This window comes from Nansenia antarctica (assembly GCF_963989245.1).
Source record: "Nansenia antarctica genome assembly, chromosome: 2".
Lineage (NCBI taxonomy): Eukaryota > Metazoa > Chordata > Actinopteri > Argentiniformes > Microstomatidae > Nansenia > Nansenia antarctica.
In genome coordinates, this window is record NC_137675.1 from 57,035,530 (window position 1) to 57,055,992 (window position 20,463).

The 20,463-nt window shown below is 42.0% G+C and overlaps 1 protein-coding gene and 1 pseudogene across 2 annotated transcripts in view; both read left to right on the forward strand.

Annotated features, from left to right (window-relative positions):
* Positions 1-89, forward strand: part of sco1 (synthesis of cytochrome C oxidase 1) — a 4,937-nt gene extending 4,848 nt beyond the window's left edge. The window contains exon 7 of the mRNA XM_080522551.1: positions 1-89. This exon is cut by the window's left edge and continues 850 nt beyond it. The gene's annotated coding sequence lies outside the window, so the exon portion shown is untranslated.
* A 7,149-nt stretch (positions 90-7,238) lies between these two features.
* LOC308150297 (myosin-8-like) lies at positions 7,239-17,526 on the forward strand (annotated as a pseudogene). Its single transcript has 31 exons — positions 7,239-7,439; positions 7,794-7,937; positions 8,395-8,551; positions 8,697-8,724; positions 8,833-8,950; positions 9,060-9,152; positions 9,286-9,353; positions 9,470-9,549; positions 9,740-9,843; positions 10,015-10,153; positions 10,284-10,402; positions 10,486-10,635; positions 10,732-10,916; positions 11,079-11,385; positions 11,470-11,534; positions 11,644-11,731; positions 11,886-12,003; positions 12,103-12,226; positions 12,449-12,585; positions 12,724-12,979; positions 13,413-13,655; positions 13,752-13,928; positions 14,080-14,225; positions 14,351-14,441; positions 14,519-15,070; positions 15,387-15,590; positions 16,291-16,416; positions 16,497-16,667; positions 16,774-16,878; positions 17,050-17,145; positions 17,380-17,526. The product of its transcript is annotated as a myosin-8-like (transcript).
* Positions 17,527-20,463: the final 2,937 nt, after the last annotated feature.

Below are 20,463 nucleotides of genomic sequence, written 5' to 3' on the forward strand. Positions count from 1 at the left end.
ATTATGCAGTTGCAGACCTCCTATCAGTTATACCAGAAACAATTATGCACTGTAATAACGATGTTGCAATATGATTTTTAAAAAAAAATCAGAATCAGATTTCAAGTAAATGTACTAAAGTTTGTTTCATTTACTAAACTTGAACTTGCGACTCTTGATGCCTGTTCATTATTTATCCACATAGCATACAGATGGTTGTCGGGTATTCATTCCACAATGTCATACACAGCACATTATTGGTGGGGGTGAATCCTCTTGATCTTATTCTTTACATTTGGTGGCATTTGAATCATCAGGAGTAGAGTAGTGTATTTTTATTATATATTACATGTATCATGTATTTATTATTTGTATAGCTGTGACCAGAATATCCATATCAATATATCCTCATGCATATCTAACTGAACACTAAGCTGAGCTACTAACTGTCTAGTATGCCAGCGCACCTGTCGTGTTCCCCCTTGGAAATAGAATTACTAGTGAAAACATAACAGTTGGCAACACTTCTCTGCAAAGCACCTCAGTCATTCCTGGAAGTGTGGTGATTCCTGACGACTGGAGAGAAATACTCTAGATTAAAGAAGGTATCGCCATTGTCAATGTAACATATATCTGATGCTCACAAATGTACTCACTCACTTCTAATAATGTAATAACTTGTGTATTAATGAGTCACCCAAATGATTGCCCCTCTCCTGGGACTATTGCCTCCCCATTTGCCTCTTTGGCTTGAAAGCCAAATTGATCAATTCACACGTCGGCCATGGAGAATGGCGTGTGTTATTAGCGGTCCCTGGCCTTTCAGATAGAGACGGTGCCTCTGATACGATCTGTCCTTTTAGACTATGAGTGGCTAGCAGCAGCTTTATTCTGGGGTTGGTCCTGTCTACTGCCCATTGACCCTCTAATCCTGGGCAGATGCACCCGTCCTCAGATCTATTTTCCACCAAGGGTAGGCATCCGTCTAACCCTAGACACAACCAGCCGACAGGGATTTTCTCCTTGCATCTTCTCTCGTTGGTACTGTGACCCTAAATTCACACAACTTGTCTCACAATGTCCTTGACACAGTCTTGCTTCCACACACTCTACTGTGTAGCATAACAGACGAGGTCAGCATAAGCCCTCTCCTGGTCTAGCCAGTTGCAGCGAGCCTGCCCATGACCAATTAAACCCACAGCTGTCGCCAGCCCTTCAAAGAAAATTTAGGGGCTATTAAATCAACACAAATGAGGTTTCTGTGATGCAGTGACAGCTTGTGTTATAATTGTATAACTGTATAATTCGGAATGAATGGTCCAAACAGAGTAGAACTATACTGATACCTTTCCCTTGCCTTGGAGTCATTTCACACATTCATCCAGCATTTTACAGTTTGTTTGATAATAGGAACACATCACACATATCTAAGTCTGAAGGAGCTACTCCCAACGTATGTGTAGCTGAATTGGTCAATAGCTGAGGGAATTTGTAACTCATGGAAAAATTATGCAGGCCTCATAGACTCTCATTCTTGTCTCTAATTCATGGTATGATATGGGGGAACAGCTGACCCACAGGTTATAGACATGAGCTTTTGAATATCTACGACAGTTTGCATATCTTGCACTGCTAATATAGAATGCTTTAATCTGCTGGATACACTCTGCCCATAGTTTTTGGATCATATACAATATAAACATATTTCTAACATGAATTTAGATGTTCAGAGCCTGACACCAATGCTTATGAGAGATCATGCAGGCATTGCTTTTCTGTTGTCGACTGTCACTGTTTTGTCGACCTCTGTCTGTGTTGTTATTGAGTTGACACTTGTTGTGGTTCAGTGTTACTGGCTGCCAAGCACCTGCGTCCTCTTTGTGAAAGGCATCCCGTGGCTGGCAGAGCTGGATGTGGACAATAGTGATTATGAACACAGCACTCTTGTGAACAGTCAGTTTGATAGCTGTTATAGGCTTGCCCAAGCGAGTGCATGATTACATTAATACAGTACATTGCAGTGTATCAACAACATCTCCACTGAACACTGGTAATAAGAGGGGTCATATAGGATCTAATCACTATCTTACAAAATGGCATGATAGTATATAATCTTCTCTTCTCATGAAATAATTATTAATTTAACCTTTTTAATTGGTAAAACAAGGACATGAATAAAAATGAATCAGGAAACAGGAAAAACATTTTCACCAATTGCAACTTATTCAACCTAACCAACCTAGTATATGCCCTTTACAAAGCTCTGAATTGGTACAAACATCACATGGGAGCGACATATGGTACACTGGAAACATGCCTGTGCTATATTGACTTGGGCAATTGATGGTTGAGGCACATTGTCAAAGGATTGCGGATGGATCTGGAGGGCCTTTTTGGATTAATTGTTAACCCTGTTATTTGGAATGCTCTCTCGGGTATGCATGAGGCCTGGATGCTTGGGAACCATGGTGAAGCATGGTGTCCCATTGTGTATGCGATGTTTTTAGGCCATCTATAAAGTAATTTTGTGTACTAGAACACATAACTCCATATAACACATATACGTATCTCACTAAAAGCTGATTACAATCTGTACTGTACAAGAGGCTTACAAACCCAGTCACTCCTCAGCCGACGAGGGCGACCCTCAGCTGGCGGAGGAGCTGAACTCCTTCTTCGCACGCTTCAAGGTGGTGCCGACAGAAGCAGCCACACCACACTCACCAGCCCAGAGCAGCATCATCCTCATGGAGCATGAGGTGAGACGTACACTGAAGGCAGTGAACCCGAGGAAAGCAGCTGGGCCAGACGATGTCGCGGGACGGGTGCTGAAAGACTGACTGCGCTGATCAGCTGGCGGTGGTCTTTACCAAGATCTTCAACCAGTCGCTGTCCCAGGCCATCGTCCCACCCTGCCTGTAAACCTCCACAATCATCCCGGTTCTGAAGAATAACTATCAGCTGCATGAAAGACTTCCTACCTGACAGATTGGTGCCCAAACTTCTAGACCTCGCACTAGCCCACCTCCTCTGCCTGTGGTCCAAGGTCTTCCTGTCTGACCGCCCCCAGAGGGTCAGGATAGGCCCCCACACCTCCACAGCCATCAGCCTCAGCACCGGATCCCCTCAGGGTTGCATACTGAGTCCCCTATTCTACTCCATCTATACCCACAACTTCATCACCGTCCACCCCAGCAACGCCATCATCAAGTTCACTGACGACACCACTGTGGTGGGCTGCATATCCGAGACCGCGTACCATGATGAGGTGGAGAAGCTGTCAGTCCTGTGCAAAGCCAACAAACTGCAGCTGAACAAGCTAAAGACCCAGGATGATCGTGGACTACAGGAGGAAGAAGACCGTCATACAGCCCCTGTACGTCGATGGGGGCTGCGTGGAGAGAGTCTCAGTCTTCAGATTCCTGGGCGTCCACCTGGAGGATGACCTGATCTGGAGAACCAACACCACGGCGATCGTCAAGAAGGCACAGCAGAGACTTTACTTCCAGAGAATACTCAGAAACTACCACCTCAGACAAGACCTGCTTATGTCCTTCTACCACTGCTTCGTGGAAAGCATCCTCACATATTGCATCTGCGTGTGGTTCCTCCGCACAGCCGCAGAGAGGAAAGTGCTCCAGAGGGTCGTCAACTCGGCCCAGAAGATCATCGGATGCCCTCTCCCCTCCCTGGAAGAACTGTACAACTCCTTCTGTCTCAAGAAGGCAAAGTCCTCAAGGACCCACACCACCCTGGCAACAAACACTTCATACGGCTGCGCTCAGGCAGGTGCTTCAGTATCATGCCCACCCGGACTAACAGACTAAAGTTCAGTTTCTTCCCCATAAGTGCACTAAACTCGGTTAAGATCTAAGCAAAACAAAACCAAAAATCCCCTCTGTAACCTCCTGCAATACGAGAAACTACTGTGCAATAACCAAGGGAATAGTGCAATGTTCTATAACCGTGCAATATGTTTACATTCTTGTGTTTAGGTTTACATACACTGTAGTTTACTAGTTCATATGTTTATATGTTTATAAAAGTACATAGTTACATGCTAACTCCCCCCTGTCTATATACCCCCCTGTCAATAGGCCATATAGTGTATATAAGTATATAAGTTTACATAATAGATTCTCAGATTCCTACCGATTACTTATCCCCTTATTTATATCCCCCCTATTTATGTCTATTTATGTCTCATTCTTGTTTTTTTATTATCTTAGGACTGCGTTTTGATTGTTAGCACCTAGGGTTTGCATTTCAATTTCGTTGTACCCTTACAATGACAATAAAGATCATTCATTCATACAGGCTTGAGGGTGTTTTTTTTATGGCTGCCATAGACCTAGAGTTTGGATACACTGTAGATAACATTAACAGCATGTAATTACTGTGTTGACTTACATCATGGCTACTCTCCTGGGGATGACACATTGTCTTTTTACAGTATCATGCCATAGTCTGCTGTGAAGAGGATCAACAGTATCAAGTTCCTGGGGATCCATATCACCAACGACCTCAACTGGGACGAGCATACAAACCAGGTGGTAAAAAAAGCCCAACGTTGCCTCTTTCATCTTAGGTTGCTGAAAAAGTTTGGCTTGGGGCCTAAGATCCTAGGGGCCTTATTCAGATACATCACTGCCTGGAATGGGAACTGCACTGCCCAAAATCACAAAACGCTGCAAAGGGTAGTGCAGACAGCTGAGAGTATCAGGATGTGAGCTTCCCTCCATCCAGGACACCTACAGTGACCGTGTGTCAGAGCGGCCCTCTGGATTATTAAGGAACCCAGCCACCCCAATCAGAAACTGTTCGAGCTAATGTCGTCGGGGAAACCAAAGCCGTGGGGCTAAAACCCAGAGGATGTCAAACAGCTATTTCGGAAGAAAACAAAACACTGTCTCCCCCAAACCAACCACACATACATTAGAAAAATAATATATTATGACTACTTGCACACTACCTGATTACTTGAACACTACCTAACTACTTGACTACTTGTACTTGTGCACTATTGATTCCACTGTAGTACGACTGGTTCCGCTGTAGTACGACTTCCATCACTTTATCACTTTATTACTTTATTATTACTTACTTTACTTATTTTACTTTACTCTATTATTGTGATTTTGTATCTAGACACTGCAATGCCAATGTTGAGGAACCTAAGCCAAATAACTTTACTCTTGTGTACTTGGTGGTGGGTAAGTACTTCCACATTTGAAAAACAAAACCTCTGAATGCAAGTAAACAAATCATTTGTCACCAAGCTTTCCTGCAAGAAACATCTCATGATGGGTAGAGGCAAAGAGCTCTCCCAAAACTCTCTCCTTTGCAACAAGATGGCACTGGCACAGTAATGGCACTGGTTACCGGTGGATTTCTCAACTCCTTAATGTTCCTATAAGCACCACTGGGGCCATTATCTGCACAGGAGCTCCTCGCAAGATTTATAACTGGGCACTCAGAAAGTTAGTCAGAAGAGTAGCTCAAGAGCCAAGAACCACTCGAGCTGAGCACCAGAAAGACCTGGAAGCAGCGGTTACAGTTGTCACAAAGAAAACAATAGGCAATGCACTCCACCCAACGGTCTCCATTCACAATCACCCCGGAAGACTCCATTACTGAAGAAAAGGCATGTTGAAGCTTGTCTGTTAGTAAGTAAAGCTTTATTTATATAGCACCTTTCATACAAGAAATGCAGCTCAAAGTGCTTTACAACAGGAATAAGAACAGCTACAGATCTGGACAAGCCTGTAGATTACTGGGAGTGTAATCTGGTCAGACGAGAAACATTTATTTCTCTGCACCAATATGACACACCCTGTTTGGAGGAGAAATGGCTCTGCATATGATCCTAAAAACACCACACCTACAGTGAAGTTTGGAGGTGGAAGCATCATGGTATGGGGCTGTTTCTCTACACATGGTACTGGTGGAATACAAAGTATTTGGGGGAAGATGAATGGAGCCATGTACCAGGAAATTCTTGTGAAGAATCCGTTGCCATTCACCAGGATGATGAGGATGAGATGCAGGTGGATCTTCCAGCAGGACAACGATCCTAAACATACTGCAAAGGAGACTCTCAATGTTGAATTAAAACATTGTTGATGTGTTGAATACTTATTTCCCCCACTGTACATTCACATTGATATGTAATCACAGCTTGGCAACATGGCCTCTTTGGCTCACTCGTTTTTAAATAAAAATGAAAAGATCAAGATGTCACAAAATAAATGGCATTGCCTCAGGTAATTGAATTATAACAAGCCACACAGCAGACACAAAGTCTTTGCCTATAATGCGATAACCGCCGCCTGTCACCCCCAGCCTGTGTTCAGACCAAACCCCAACAGAGAGCCTTAATGGACCCTGATCCCAGCCTATGCCAGAATTTCAGCAATGCCTTAACATACCTAATCTTCCCTGATCCCAGAAAATGAGGCCTGTAGTGTCAGGACCAAAGCTCTCTAATCTGCTGTCCTTAACCATCATTGCTTTTTTAATGGACAGGCTGGAAGATTCCAACTGAAAACATTTAAAGGTGACACAATACAGTTATAGATAGACAGTTCAAAATACAAAATGGACATACTTGATTTTTCCAAGGCGGCGTTTGAGCCAGATTTGATCTCTATCCAAATATAGAGCAGCAGTCAAGCAAGAGAGGAAAAAAAGCACAGCCTTCCCTTATAAAAGCAGCTAGTCTTGTTAGTATGTTGACAGATAGACACTGGAGGCATGTCTGTGGCAAACTGTTGAGACAGCAAATAATGTCAAACAATAGAGATTGAGCAATAGCATCCATAAGGTCTAGAAAACCTTTTTCTTTTTAAACTTGTGGTGATTGTACTTTTTCTTGCTGTAGTTGCAACCCCCAGGTAAGCATTACACATTTCCATGGATCTTCTACAGGATTCATGCTGTATATAAATATGTTACGGTACATGTGGGAATACGGTACATGTGGGAAAACTAGGATTAGGGTTAGGTGCTACGTTGATTTGGTACATGCTGGCATGTCTAACCCTACCCCTAACCCTAATCCTAACCCTAACCCTACCCCTAACCCTAACCCTAACCTTAACCGTAGCACCCTAGCACCTAACCCTAACCCTAGTTTTCCCACATGTACCATTTTCCCACATGTACCTATATCTATATATCTATATATAACAGATACTGTTATTTCTCTTTTATTGCAAAACCTGACATGTGGAATCTAATGTCCCCACAGCATTACAAAAATGAGTGATGCTGAGATGGAAATATTTGGGGTGGCTGCTCCATACCTTCGCAAATCAGAGCGAGAGAGGATTGCAGCGCAGAACCAGCAGTTTGATGCCAAAGCGGTCTGCTTTGTGATCGACCCAAAGGTGGAGTATGTGAAAGGGAAAATCAAGAGCCAGGACAGCTCCTCCATCACCGTGGAGACAGAGGATGGAAGGGTGGGTGCCTTTCACATTCTCCTCCATTCACCAGAACATTTCACAATCTAGGTCAATCTACAATCTCTGATGTACTGCACATTTCTAAAAGCATAAGTACAGTATCTGAGTGTAGCCAAGGTATGGCAAGGTAAAAAAATAGCATTCATTCAGTTGGAAAAAATGAATCCAATCCTTTTTTGACATTGTTCCACTGTGGAATTTATCTTTGTATTCTTGCTACTTATTCTACTGTGATGTAGGATGGAGACTAGCTTCCCCTAACTGACACCATGTTAATACTCCATTGTTGTTATTACTTTACCTCTCAACGTGTTAGAAAACAGTGATTTAATTTATTTGACAATGTTTTAGGTTGTCATGGTCAAACCGGATGACATTCGGCCAAGAAACCCTCCTAAATTTGACAAGATTGAGGACATGGCCATGTTGACCCATCTCCATGAGCCGGCCGTGCTGTTCAACCTTAAGGAACGATATGCAGCCTGGATGATCTACGTAAGCAGCACCACTCAGCAGATTGTATCCTCTATACTCAGCACTCAAGTTGTAAAAGAAAATCAGGGGGGATGGTGTATTTTATCATATGGGGAAAGAATGGTAAGAATGGTAAGAATTGGTAAGAATGTCATTGCATGTGTGCGTGCCCCCTCGGCCACAGTATTTTACTCAATATGTGCAAAACTAAATGTTGAAATAGCAGTAATACCACGTTCATTGATAAAATTAGATAAGGGATGGAAAGGGGGGGTGGCAGTTTTAGAAGGGGGATGATTTTGACTGTTTTTATTATCCCACCTCAACTTGAGTGCTGTCTATACTGTACATTTCATCAGTCGCCCAGCTAATGCCTCATGAATGTCACTTACACATTCTCTATCAAACACACAGCAAATGCTCAAGTCAACGGAAAGTCTATATCCTGGAACTAAGAGCTTTTTTCACCCAAATGTAGACCTACTCCGGGCTGTTCTGTGTGACTGTGAACCCATATAAGTGGCTTCCTGTCTATAACCCAGAGGTGGTGGAAGGGTACCGGGGCAAGAAGCGCCAGGAGGTCCCACCACACATCTTCTCCATCTCTGACAATGCCTACCAGTTCATGCTCACAGGTCTCATCCAATTTGAATATCATGATATTGTAACAAGTGATCACACTGTACTCTTCTCTTCAAATGTAATTTCGTGCTCTGAGAAATGTTGTGAAATACACACGTGCTGAAGATGTAACCACATTCTGTTTGTAACTTTCAACAGATCGTGAAAACCAGTCCATCCTGATCACGTATGTACTGTTTCATGTGCTGTATCTCTGTGATTAATCATTTTGACTATGAAGTTTTCATTACTCTGTTCATTTGTGCACTGTTTAATTTCATGTGAAATTTGACAGTGGAGAATCTGGTGCTGGGAAGACTGTAAACACAAAACGTGTCATCCAATACTTTGCAACAATTGCGTCCATTGGAGACTTAAGCAAGAAGAAGGACTATCCCACTGGAAAAAATAAGGTTATATCCATCAAATATTACAACATGTAAAATTTGTGTAATCCCCTCAATGTTTTGCACAAGGAAGTGGTTATAGCCTAGTTATACTTCAGAAATGTTATTCTTAAAGGGAACCCTGGAGGATCAAATCATTCAGGCTAACCCTCTCCTAGAGGCTTTCGGGAATGCCAAGACTGTGAGGAATGACAACTCCTCTCGCTTTGTAAGTAGATTTTGATCCACACTGCAAGTATGTTCATGCTTAGGTTATACTGTATATTAAAGTAGGAAATGCATTCAAGTAGCTTTTCTTATCGGCTGAAATGTAATTAATTTAAATCAATGTAATAATGCAGGGCAAATTCATCCGTATCCACTTTGGAACAAAGGGGAAGCTTGCCTCTGCTGATATTGAAACTTGTAAGTGTGCTTAACTTGTAAGTGTGCTTATCTTCTTTCAAGGTCAAGTTAATACCAAGCACTGCTTAGGACCAGAGCAAGACTTCCTTTGACATTAATGGTTTATCTTTTTTAGATCAGGGTAACGTTCCAGCTCCTTGCAGAGAGGAGCTACCACATTTTCTATCAGATCATGTCCAATAAGAAGCCTGAGTTGATTGGTAAGTGCAGTAATTGTAATTCTTCAGGTATATATATATGTATAATTCATTAAATATATTTATATTTATAATTTATCTGAATACTTGCAAAACAATAAGCTGAGAAAATAGAGCTATTAAGCCCACCCTTAAACCCATTGTACCCACCTTAAATATAGATATCTTCTCATCTTCTCTTCATGTTTCTCAGAGATGTTGCTGATCACCACCAATCCATATGACTACCCTTTCATCAGCCAGGGGGAAATAACTGTGCAAAGCATAAATGACACAGAGGAACTAATGGCTACAGATGTGAGTAGATCTATTTTTATAGCACTTCCAGAACTTCAGTATGAGCATTGGGACTGTTACATATCTCTGCAGTCACTTAGGAATGGATAGATTTTCAACTCATCTTAGAGATTGAAGAAATGACTTAGATAGCTCTACTGTATTCATTTGACTGTGTTCCTGTTCCACTAGAGTGCTATTGATATCCTTGGCTTTAACGCAGAGGAAAAAGTTGGGATATACAAGCTGACTGGTGCTGTGATGCATCATGGGAACATGAAGTTCAAACAGAAACAGCGTGAGGAGCAGGCAGAGCCTGACGGCACAGAGGGTGAGATGTCTCCTATTTTCATGTTTAATGAACATTCAGCTGAACATCTCCTGAGATGTTATACATCATACATTAGACATCCACAGTGTGAATAATGATCAGTATTGTATGTTGTGTATGTATCCATTAGTGGCAGACAAAGTCGCATACCTCATGGGAATGAACTCCGCTGACTTACTTAAAGCTGTGTGCTATCCCAGAGTGAAGGTTGGGAATGAGTATGTCACCAAGGGGCAGACAGTTCAACAGGTATTACTACATTATAGTGTGCACAAACATGAGGAACACATATACTCTAACCTCACCAATTCTAATGACATGTCTCATTCTAGGTGAACAACTCAATGGGTGCCCTGTCTAAGGCAGTGTATGACAAGCTGTTCATGTGGATGGTGACCAGGATAAACCAGCAGCTAGACACCAAACTGCCCAGGCAGCATTTTATTGGAGTTCTAGACATAGCTGGGTTTGAGATCTTTGAGGTGTGTGGACCCCTCGTTTAAAACATACAGTATGTGTCCCAAAATGAAATCAATTATATTAATGCTACTGTTAATATGTTCTATTTTGTAAAACAGATGAACAGCCTGGAACAGCTGTGCATCAACTTCACTAATGAGAAACTGCAACAGTTTTTCAATCACCACATGTTTGTGTTGGAGCAAGAGGAATATAAAAAGGAAGGAATTGAATGAATGAATTGAATTGAATGTTTATTGACTTCGGGATGGACTTGGCTGCCTGCATTGAGCTTATTGAGAAGGTACTGTCACATTTTCAGCATAACTGTTTCAGTATACCACGCAGAGAAGACACATCAATTTAAAAAGATACATTTATTGATAGTGATGAAGTAAAAGGGAATGCAGAACAGCAGTCATATTTTGTACATTCATTTGATAAACACAATATCATTCATCCACAGCCAATGGGTATTTTCTCCATCCTTGAAGAAGAGTGCATGTTTCCAAAGGCAACAGACAGCTCCTTCAAGAACAAACTATATGACCAGCATCTTGGAAAGAACAGCAACTTCCAGAAGTCCAAGCCTGCCAAAGGAAAGGCAGAGGCCCACTTCTCCCTGGTGCACTATGCTGGCACTGTGGATTACAACATCGGTGGCTGGCTGGAGAAAAACAAGGACCCGTTGAATGACACTGTAATCCAGCTGTACCAAAAAGCTGCACTGAAGCTTCTCTCTTCACTGTTTGCCACTTATGCCTCAGTTGATGGTGAGTCTACATCAATATAGATGGAAATTAATCAAAAGGATCTTGAGGAGAAATAAAGGTATTCAAATCAATCTCTTTTTGTAGCTGATAGCAAGAAAGGTGCAAAGAAGAAAGGGTCCTCTTTCCAGACTGTCTCTGCACTTTTCAGGGTAAAACAGTTTCCCCCCATTTGTGAATTTATGCCAATTTAGATGTAACGACCTTTAATGAGTTCGCTAAACCACTTGAATTTTTTTACATGGTCACTATATATTTCAGGAAAATCTCAACAAGCTGATGGCTAACCTGAGGTCCACACATCCCCACTTTGTGAGATGCATTATCCCAAATGAAACTAAAACTCCTGGTAAGAGAAAGAGTTTCTGGTTAATATAATAATAATTGTAAAAAAAATCTATCTGAATGTTCTCTGACAGAATATATGCCATTTATCTGATGGTTTTATCCAAATCAAATTTCAGTACATTGAGTGGATACAATAATAATGACTGTGTGTGTAGGGGCCATGGACCACCATCTTGTCCTGCACCAGCTGCGCTGTAATGGTGTGCTGGAGGGTATCAGGATCTGTAGGAAGGGTTTCCCAAGCAGAATTCTGTATGGAGATTTCAAGCAAAGGTAATTAATTCACCTCTGTTACCTCTGAGGAAGCCTATTTAACTAACATTAACATAAGGTAATGGCTAATGGCTACGGTAATGGCTGCTTCCTCAACAGATACAGAATCCTGAATGCCAGCGCAATCCCAGAAGGGCAATTTATCGATAGCAAAAAGGCGTCTGAGAAACTACTGACGTCCATCGATGTGGACCACGGCCAGTACAAATTTGGATACACTAAGGTTCTGTGAGGGTGTACTTTTCTGATAAACTTTCCTAAACAGGGATTTACATGTTGTAATAGTAGTAATTGAGAGATTGAATACAAATAGTGGTCTGTACTATAATACTAAATGAAAACTTTCCCTCACCTGATAGGTATTAGTATTAGTATTATAGTACAGACCACGGTGTAAAAACAAGTCAAAATACAAGTGTTATTGTCTTATATTTATATATTTTAGGTGTTCTTCAAAGCTGGTCTGTTAGGTCTTCTGGAGGAGATGAGAGATGAGCGCTTGGCAGTGCTGATGACTCGTATCCAAGCGGTCTCAAGGGGCTATGTCACCAGGCAGAAGTTCAAGGAGATGTCAAAGAAAAGGTCTATAAATGTGTATTTCTGCAATTAAAGAGAGCTTAGAGTAGTTTCATTTTAGGTCCAATTACCTAATATACTGATGTGATTTCTTCTGCAATTCTTCTTCTTTATACTGATGTGATTTATTTTGCAATTATATAGGGAATCGATTTTCATCATCCAATATAATATCCGCTCATTTATGAACGTGAAGAACTGGCCATGGATGAGGCTCTTCTTTAAGATAAAGCCTCTGTTGCGAAGTGCAGAGGCTGAAAAGGAGATGCAGACCATCAAAGAGGAGTTTTCAAGGATCAAGGATGAGTTTGAAAAGTCAGAGGCCAGAAGGAAGGAGCTGGAGGAGAAAATGGTGGTCCTTGTTCAAGAAAAGAATGACCTCTACCTCCAAATTCAAGCAGTGGGTGTTTTGTCAACATAGGGATGGTGAACATGTGGTTATGGCTTATATGTGACACCATAGATAGTGTGTTTGCAGGTGAAATATCATGGTTATGTTCTGTGGTGTATCCGGGGGAAAAGAATGAGACAGAGTTCAGTATAAGTTTGACCTTTTAGTTAGGCTGTTGTTAGTAAACAATCAACCTGACATCTGGCTTTTAAGGTGGCATGCTTCCTGAGTGCTTAGTGACTACTAGTGGTGAGTTAACAGCCATAACAAATTACCCTGATACACTACAGTCCTTATATATGTATCAATGTATAATAAACAATTTATGAGATAGGGGTAATTGTGTAACAAGTATACTTTAATGAAGTTATTATTATTTTGTTGTGGGGCACTGTCATGTTATTTCCTTTGTTAAAACTATGCTCTATTCTTGTTTTAACAGGAGAGAGAAAACCTCTCTGATGCAGAGGAGAGATGTGAAGGTTTGATCAAGAGTAAGATCCATCTAGAGTCAAAAGTAAAGGAGTTGTCTGAGAGGCTTGATGAGGAAGAGGAGATCAATGCTGACATCACTGCCAGAAAGAGGAAATTGGAGGATGAATGCTCAGAGCTCAAAAGGGATATCGATGACTTGGAGCTCACTATTGTCAAGGTTGAGAAGGAAAAACATGCCACAGAAAATAAGGTGAGGGTATCTCAAAAGAACATCATCCCAAGCTGGTAAATCTCATATGTTCATATTAGGTAAACATATTTGATAATTTAATATTTTTTAACACAGGTAAAGAATTTGACAGAGGAGTTGTCTTCTCTTGAAGAAACATTGCTGAAGTCTTCAAAGGATATGAAGGCCTTGCATGAGGTTCATCAGCAGACCCTGGATGATCTTCAGGCAGAGGAGGGTAAAGTCAACACTTTGACAAAGATCAAAGTCAAGCTTGAGCAACAGGTTGATGATGTAAGTATCTCCAATAAGATCATATATATATATATATATATATATATATATATATACTGTATATATATATATATATATATATATATATATATATATATATATAGAGGGTGATATATTTCCCATGATGATGTGGACTATGGTCTCCTTTCAGCTTGAGGGGTCTCTAGAACAAGAAAAGAAGGTGCGTGCGGATTTTGAAAGATCTAAAAGAAAACTTGAAGGAGATCTCAAGCTGGCCCAGGAAAACATAATGGACCTGGAGAATGAAAGACAACAAATGGATGAAAAATGGAAAAAGTAAGTGAGCTGCACAGAGAGTTTATATCAAAGATTTACATTTTGATATTGAGGAGAAAATGTGTGTTGAAGTGTAACACCACAAACCAATGAAATTTCGGAATTGTACACAACTTTCCTTACAGGAAGGATTTTGAGTTCAGTTACCTGCAAGGTAAAATCGAGGATGAACAAGTACTAAGTGCTCAACTTCAAAAGAGAATAAAGGAGCTTCAGGTATGTGGTTTACACATCAATATAAACTGTATTTTCTGCTGTAATCCTCATACTGTGCAATCAAATTTACCATATAGGCTCGCATTGAGGAACTTGAGGAAGAAACCGAGGCTGACCGCTCTGCTCGGGCCAAAGTAGAGAAACAGAGGAAGGAACTTGATGAGATCAGTGAGAGGCTGGAGGAGGCTGGTGGAGCCACGGCTTCTCAGATTGAGATGAACAAGAAGCGTGATGCTGAGTTCCAGAGACTGCGTCGTGATCTTGAAGAGTCCACCCTGCAGCATGAGTCCATCGCTGCCACTCTCCGCAAGAAGCAAGCCGATAGTGTGGCTGAGCTGGAGGCCAAAATCCTCCACATTCAACTGGAGCTGAACCAGATCAAGTCAGAGGTGGACAGAAAAGTAGCAGAGAAAGATGAGGAGATAGACCTGCTTAAGAGGAACCACCAGAGGACTGTGGCCGTCCTGCAGAATGCTCTAGACTCCGAGACCCGCAGCCGAAATGATTCCATCAGGATCAAGAAGAAGATGGAAGGGGACCTGAATGAGATGGAGATTCAGCTGCTTCATGCCAACTGCCAAGCAGCTGAAGCAAGCAAGCAGCTCCGAAACCTGCAGGGTCAACTCAAGGTTAGCTTTGACTAACCCCTTAACACCCGTCAACTCTACCCTGCATCTAATTTTGAGTATTTCTCAAAAAGCCATAATAAATCCTGTATAAGGCCTACCTGTTCATAGATGCTTCATAAACCCTTTTTAAGCCAAAGTCATAAAGGTTGTCATTAGCATTATCACTTGGCAAAGCACCAGACCAAAGGACTTATATAGGAGTTATATCACCATTTAGTGTATTATTAGCTTATGCAGGGTTTATTAAGGCATCTTAACTTAAGTTTTAAGTGTGACTACAGGCCCTGCATCTATTCCCATGGCCTATCTGTTTTAGGACACTCAGGTCCATTTGGATGAGTCTCTCCATGAGACGGGAGACCTAAAGGAGCAGCTGGCCATTGTAGAGCGCCGCAACACACTGATAATGGCAGAGATTGATGAGATGAGGGCAGCACTGGAGCAGGCTGAGAGGTGCCGTAAACTGGCCGAGCAGGAGCTGGTCGACGTGAGTCAGAGGATGCAACTGCTGCACTCTCAGGTGGGATGCCACAGCCGGTGCCGTAAACTGGCCGAGCAGGAGCTGGTCGACGTGAGTCAGAGGATGCAACTGCTGCACTCTCAGGTGGGATGCCACAGCCGGTGCCGTAAACTGGCCGAGCAGGAGCTGGTCGACGTGAGTCAGAGGATGCAACTGCTGCACTCTCAGGTGGGATGCCACAGCCGGTGCCGTAAACTGGCCGAGCAGGAGCTGGTCGACGTGAGTCAGAGGATGCAACTGCTGCACTCTCAGGTGGGATGCCACAGCCGGTGCCGTAAACTGGCCGAGCAGGAGCTGGTCGACGTGAGTCAGAGGATGCAACTGCTGCACTCTCAGGTGGGATGCCACAGCCGGTGCCGTAAACTGGCCGAGCAGGAGCTGGTCGACGTGAGTCAGAGGATGCAACTGCTGCACTCTCAGGTGGGATGCCACAGCCGGTGCCGTAAACTGGCCGAGCAGGAGCTGGTCGACGTGAGTCAGAGGATGCAACTGCTGCACTCTCAGGTGGGATGCCACAGCCGGTGCCGTAAACTGGCCGAGCAGGAGCTGGTCGACGTGAGTCAGAGGATGCAACTGCTGCACTCTCAGGTGGGATGCCACAGCCGGAAAAGCTTTGGCTCAATGTGACAAGTATACCTTAATTTACTCCATAATTTTGGTGGTTTTAATATAATACCTTCTCTCTTTGTCTATTGAACAGAACACTAGTCTCATCAGCACCAAGAAGAAGATGGAGTCTGACATAACTCTGCTGCAATCTGAGATGGAAGACACAGTGCAAGAAGCAAGAAATGCAGATGAAAAAGCTAAAAAGGCGATTATGGATGTAAGTCCAAACTTAGTGCTGGTCTACATGATGGAAATTCAAACAAAATGTTCAATGACATGTTCTGTTTTTGGCAATAGGCTGCCATGATGGCTGAGGAGCTAAAGAAGGAGCAGGACACCAGCGCTCACCTGGAGAGGATGAAGAGGAACCTGGACGTAACAGTCAAGGACCTGCAGCAGCGTCTGGATGAGGCCGAGCAGATAGCCATGAAAGGTGGAAAGAAAGAGCTCCAAAAACTGGAGAATAGGGTAAGGATAAAGCGAACATTGTGTATCTTATTCACACAATGTTTGTTTGGGATGCATCTTAACAGATAAGATCATGTCTGATCTTAATCATTTCATTATTCCCTAGGTCAAAGAGCTGGAGAATGAGCTGGAAACAGAGCAGACACGTGGCGTGGAAGCCATGAAGGGGGTGCGAGAATATAAAAGAAAAGTCAAAGAGCTCACTTATCAGGTAAGGGAGGTTTGGTTGCTTGTTCCTGATTCTAAAATACAACTGTTCAATTGTTACTGGACTATAAAGATTGTATTGGTAGAAAGTCATAAATGGAAATAAATCAAAACATGAATGAAACCTAGTTAGTAATTGAGTACTAGTGAGTAATTACCAACTGTGGATTTGTAGGGTGAGGAGGACAAGAAGAATGTGTTAAGAGAACAAGACCTGGTCAACAAGCTGCAGCTGAAAGTGAAGGCCTCCAAACGACAGTGTGAGGAGGCGGTGAGTAATACTTGCTATTGGCAACAACTATTAGTTACTATTATTACCATAGTATATATTTTAATATATATATCAAACTTACTGTATGCCTTATACTGCAATGTTATGCAGCTGAACAAGCATAGTTATGTACCATGCAAAGCATTATTACATGCTATTAATACTGTACAGCTATGAACTGCAAATCCTTCTTCTTATTCAAATCTATCTCATTGTGTTTTGTGTGAACCACAGGAGGAACAGATCAGTATTCATTTGACTAAATTCAGGAAGGTACAACATGAGTTGGAGGAGGCAGAGGAGAGGGCAGACATCGCACAATCCCAAGTGAACAAATTCAGGGCTAAGAGTCGTGATGTTGGTGGCCAGGGAGAGAAATAGAGATACACAAGGTTCTTTCAGCTGATTGTGCTATTGTCATTGTCAATAGAACTGGTCCCAGTGTGTTAATAGAACTGGTCCCAGTGTGTTAATAGAACTGGTCCCAGTGTGTTAATAGAACTGGTCCCAGTGTGTTAATAGAACTGGTCCCAGTGTGTTAATAAAACCGGTCCCAGTCTGCCTTGTGGACAGAGACCTCCTGTCCCGTTTGTTTCCATGACGATCTCCTGAGGTGAGAGGTCGCAGCGGAAACAGCGCAGCCTTGTAGATAGATAGAGCGAGAGAGTAGTAGTAGAGGTTATTTTATTGACTTTATCCTTTAGTATGTTTAATATCCAGCCTGTCGACGACACCCCTCCACTGCTGTTGTTGTTGTTGTTGTTGCTTCCCCAGTATTAGATTTAGTCACATTTAGACAAATGCTTTGATGTATGAGTGAGATTGCTAAGAAATGTTTCAGTTGCTTTTGATGTTCTCATTTGTCTTGTGAATCGATCGATTTTTGTTTTGTTTCTTGATTTGATTTTTAAAGAATTGTTTTATTGTATTTTTAAAAAATAGTTTTCAAAGATGTAATAATGATCTCTGACTGAAGCTCCCTGGATGCAGCAGCGCCACGTCCCTCTGGTCCAGCGTTGGTGTCGCACCACTTCCTGCTTCCTGTCTCCTGCTTCCTGCCAACGCTGTTGCATCAGGTTAATTACACCCTGTGTCCCTGTCATCAGTCAGTCTCATATGAGAGGCTTGTGTCATCAGTCTGTCTCATATGAGAGGCTTGTGTCATCAGTCTCATATGAGAGGCTTGTGTCATCAGTCTCATATGAGAGGCTTGTGTCATCAGTCTCATATGAGAGGCTTGTGTCCTCAGTCTCATATGAGAGGCTTGTGTCATCAGTCTGATATGAGAGGCTTGTGTCATCAGTCTCATATGAGAGGCTTGTGTCATCAGTCTGATATGAGAGGCTTGTGTCCTCAGTCTCATATGAGAGGCTTGTGTCATCAGTCTCATATGAGAGGCTTGTGTCATCAGTCTCCTTATCAGAGGGTGGTGTTCTCAGTCAGTCTCATATGAGAGGCTGGTGTTCTGGTGTTCTGAGACATCGTAGAGTAGAAGGTGTTTTTATTTGCTTCTGGCCTGTTTTCCCTCCTGAAAATACAGTTGAAATTGTATCTATGACTCTGTGTGTTTTACTGTGTGTGTGTGTGTGTGTGTGTGTGTGTGTGTGTGTGTGTGTGTGTGTGTGTGTGTGTGTGTGTGTGTGTGTGTGCAGTTCTTTGTTAAGAAGAGGGGTGACTTTCTTCAACATTTAATTAAAGATTTACAGGAACCACCCAGTGACAGAATGTTGTTTTTGCAATTCTTGTTTTTGCAATTCTTCATGTTTGCCTACAGGCCTACCTGTGTATTTTTCTGAGCTATGGTTTGACAAAAGATGCTTATATATACTATAAGTAGAAAAATGGACTTGGTGTTATATTGAGATAGAGTATCATATACTATGTAACATAGTCAAATAAAACTATGCTGTGTCATACATGTGTGTATCATTTCCGTCTCATTAAATGTTGTTGTCAAGGCACTATAGTCCATTTCCTGATAAACAGTTTCCTTCCAAAAAAACCTTTACGTGATTGTGAAAATGAGACAGCCAGTGGTATTAAAGTGAAATAGTGTGTTACAGTTTGTGATGCCTATAAATAGTCTCCTCACCATTCTGTATTGTCTGCTGGAGACAGCCCTGGAACAAGCTTTGAGTGAATACTGACAGCTCAATTTGCTAATTCCAGGAATAGATATCTGGTGGTACAGTTGGTGTAATTAACAGAGACTGTGATAGACAGGAAACGTCATTTTTTAATTTAGGAGATTAGCTACTCTCGTGCATAATTATACCTCTTTTCCCATGTATCACACACACATAGGTGGAGATCACATATATTGTCCACACAAATGTTGTCCCCTTTGACATGCTAGATGTTAGATTTATACCTGTATCTCTGAATTCCAGTACCTTTCCTCCAGGTGTCTTATCATCCAAGCGTGAGATCTCGTTGTATCATCAATACATTTGATCTGACATAAGCGTCCTTACAGTACTCTGAGAAATAAACACAAATACACACACTGGCTTTAGAGAGAATGAGAAATAACTGTCAAAAGGAAAGACATACTGTTAAAATAGCATATGGATGTAGCCAACACCATATACATTTGGATCATCTGAGCGTGGGAGAATATGGTGGTATAAAAAAGTTACACATTATTAGTTTTGTCTCACTTGTTGTAATTGTGTTAAACAGCCAAAAGATGGAGACATTTCCTGCATCCTTTATCCAGCCTCTGCCACCAGTACATGAAAAATCAGAAGCTGATTGATATCAAAACGGAACTTAACCCATCTACTTACATACAGGCAACACTATGCTAGTTATCTCTCACCCTGAATCATTAATGAAGCTTGCCAAAAGTGTACACAGGCAGGCTGGCAGGCAGGCAGGCAAGGGAAAAAGAGGGAGTGTGTACACACACACACACACACACACACACACGCACACGCACACACACACACACACACACACACACACACACACACACACACACACACACACACACACACACAGAGAAATAGAAGGAAGGAGTGTGTAATCTGGAGGAATAGGCTATACGGCTATAAGCTATAGAAGTATTTAGAAAACAACAATCATACTAAAACAGACCAACTCATTATCCATCAAAGCACACTATTCTTGTTTGTGTTTCAAAAGTATTTCTCTAGGGCAACCAAAACTCTCTTATACTGTAGGCTCGGACAAAATCCAAAAGGTATATGGCATCATTCAATATTAAAGGTCGAAGAAGCAAACACTCAGAGACCCTGCCGAAGCATCCACCTGCAACATACAGATAATAATGTCTAAGTTCAAATGGCCCTTATC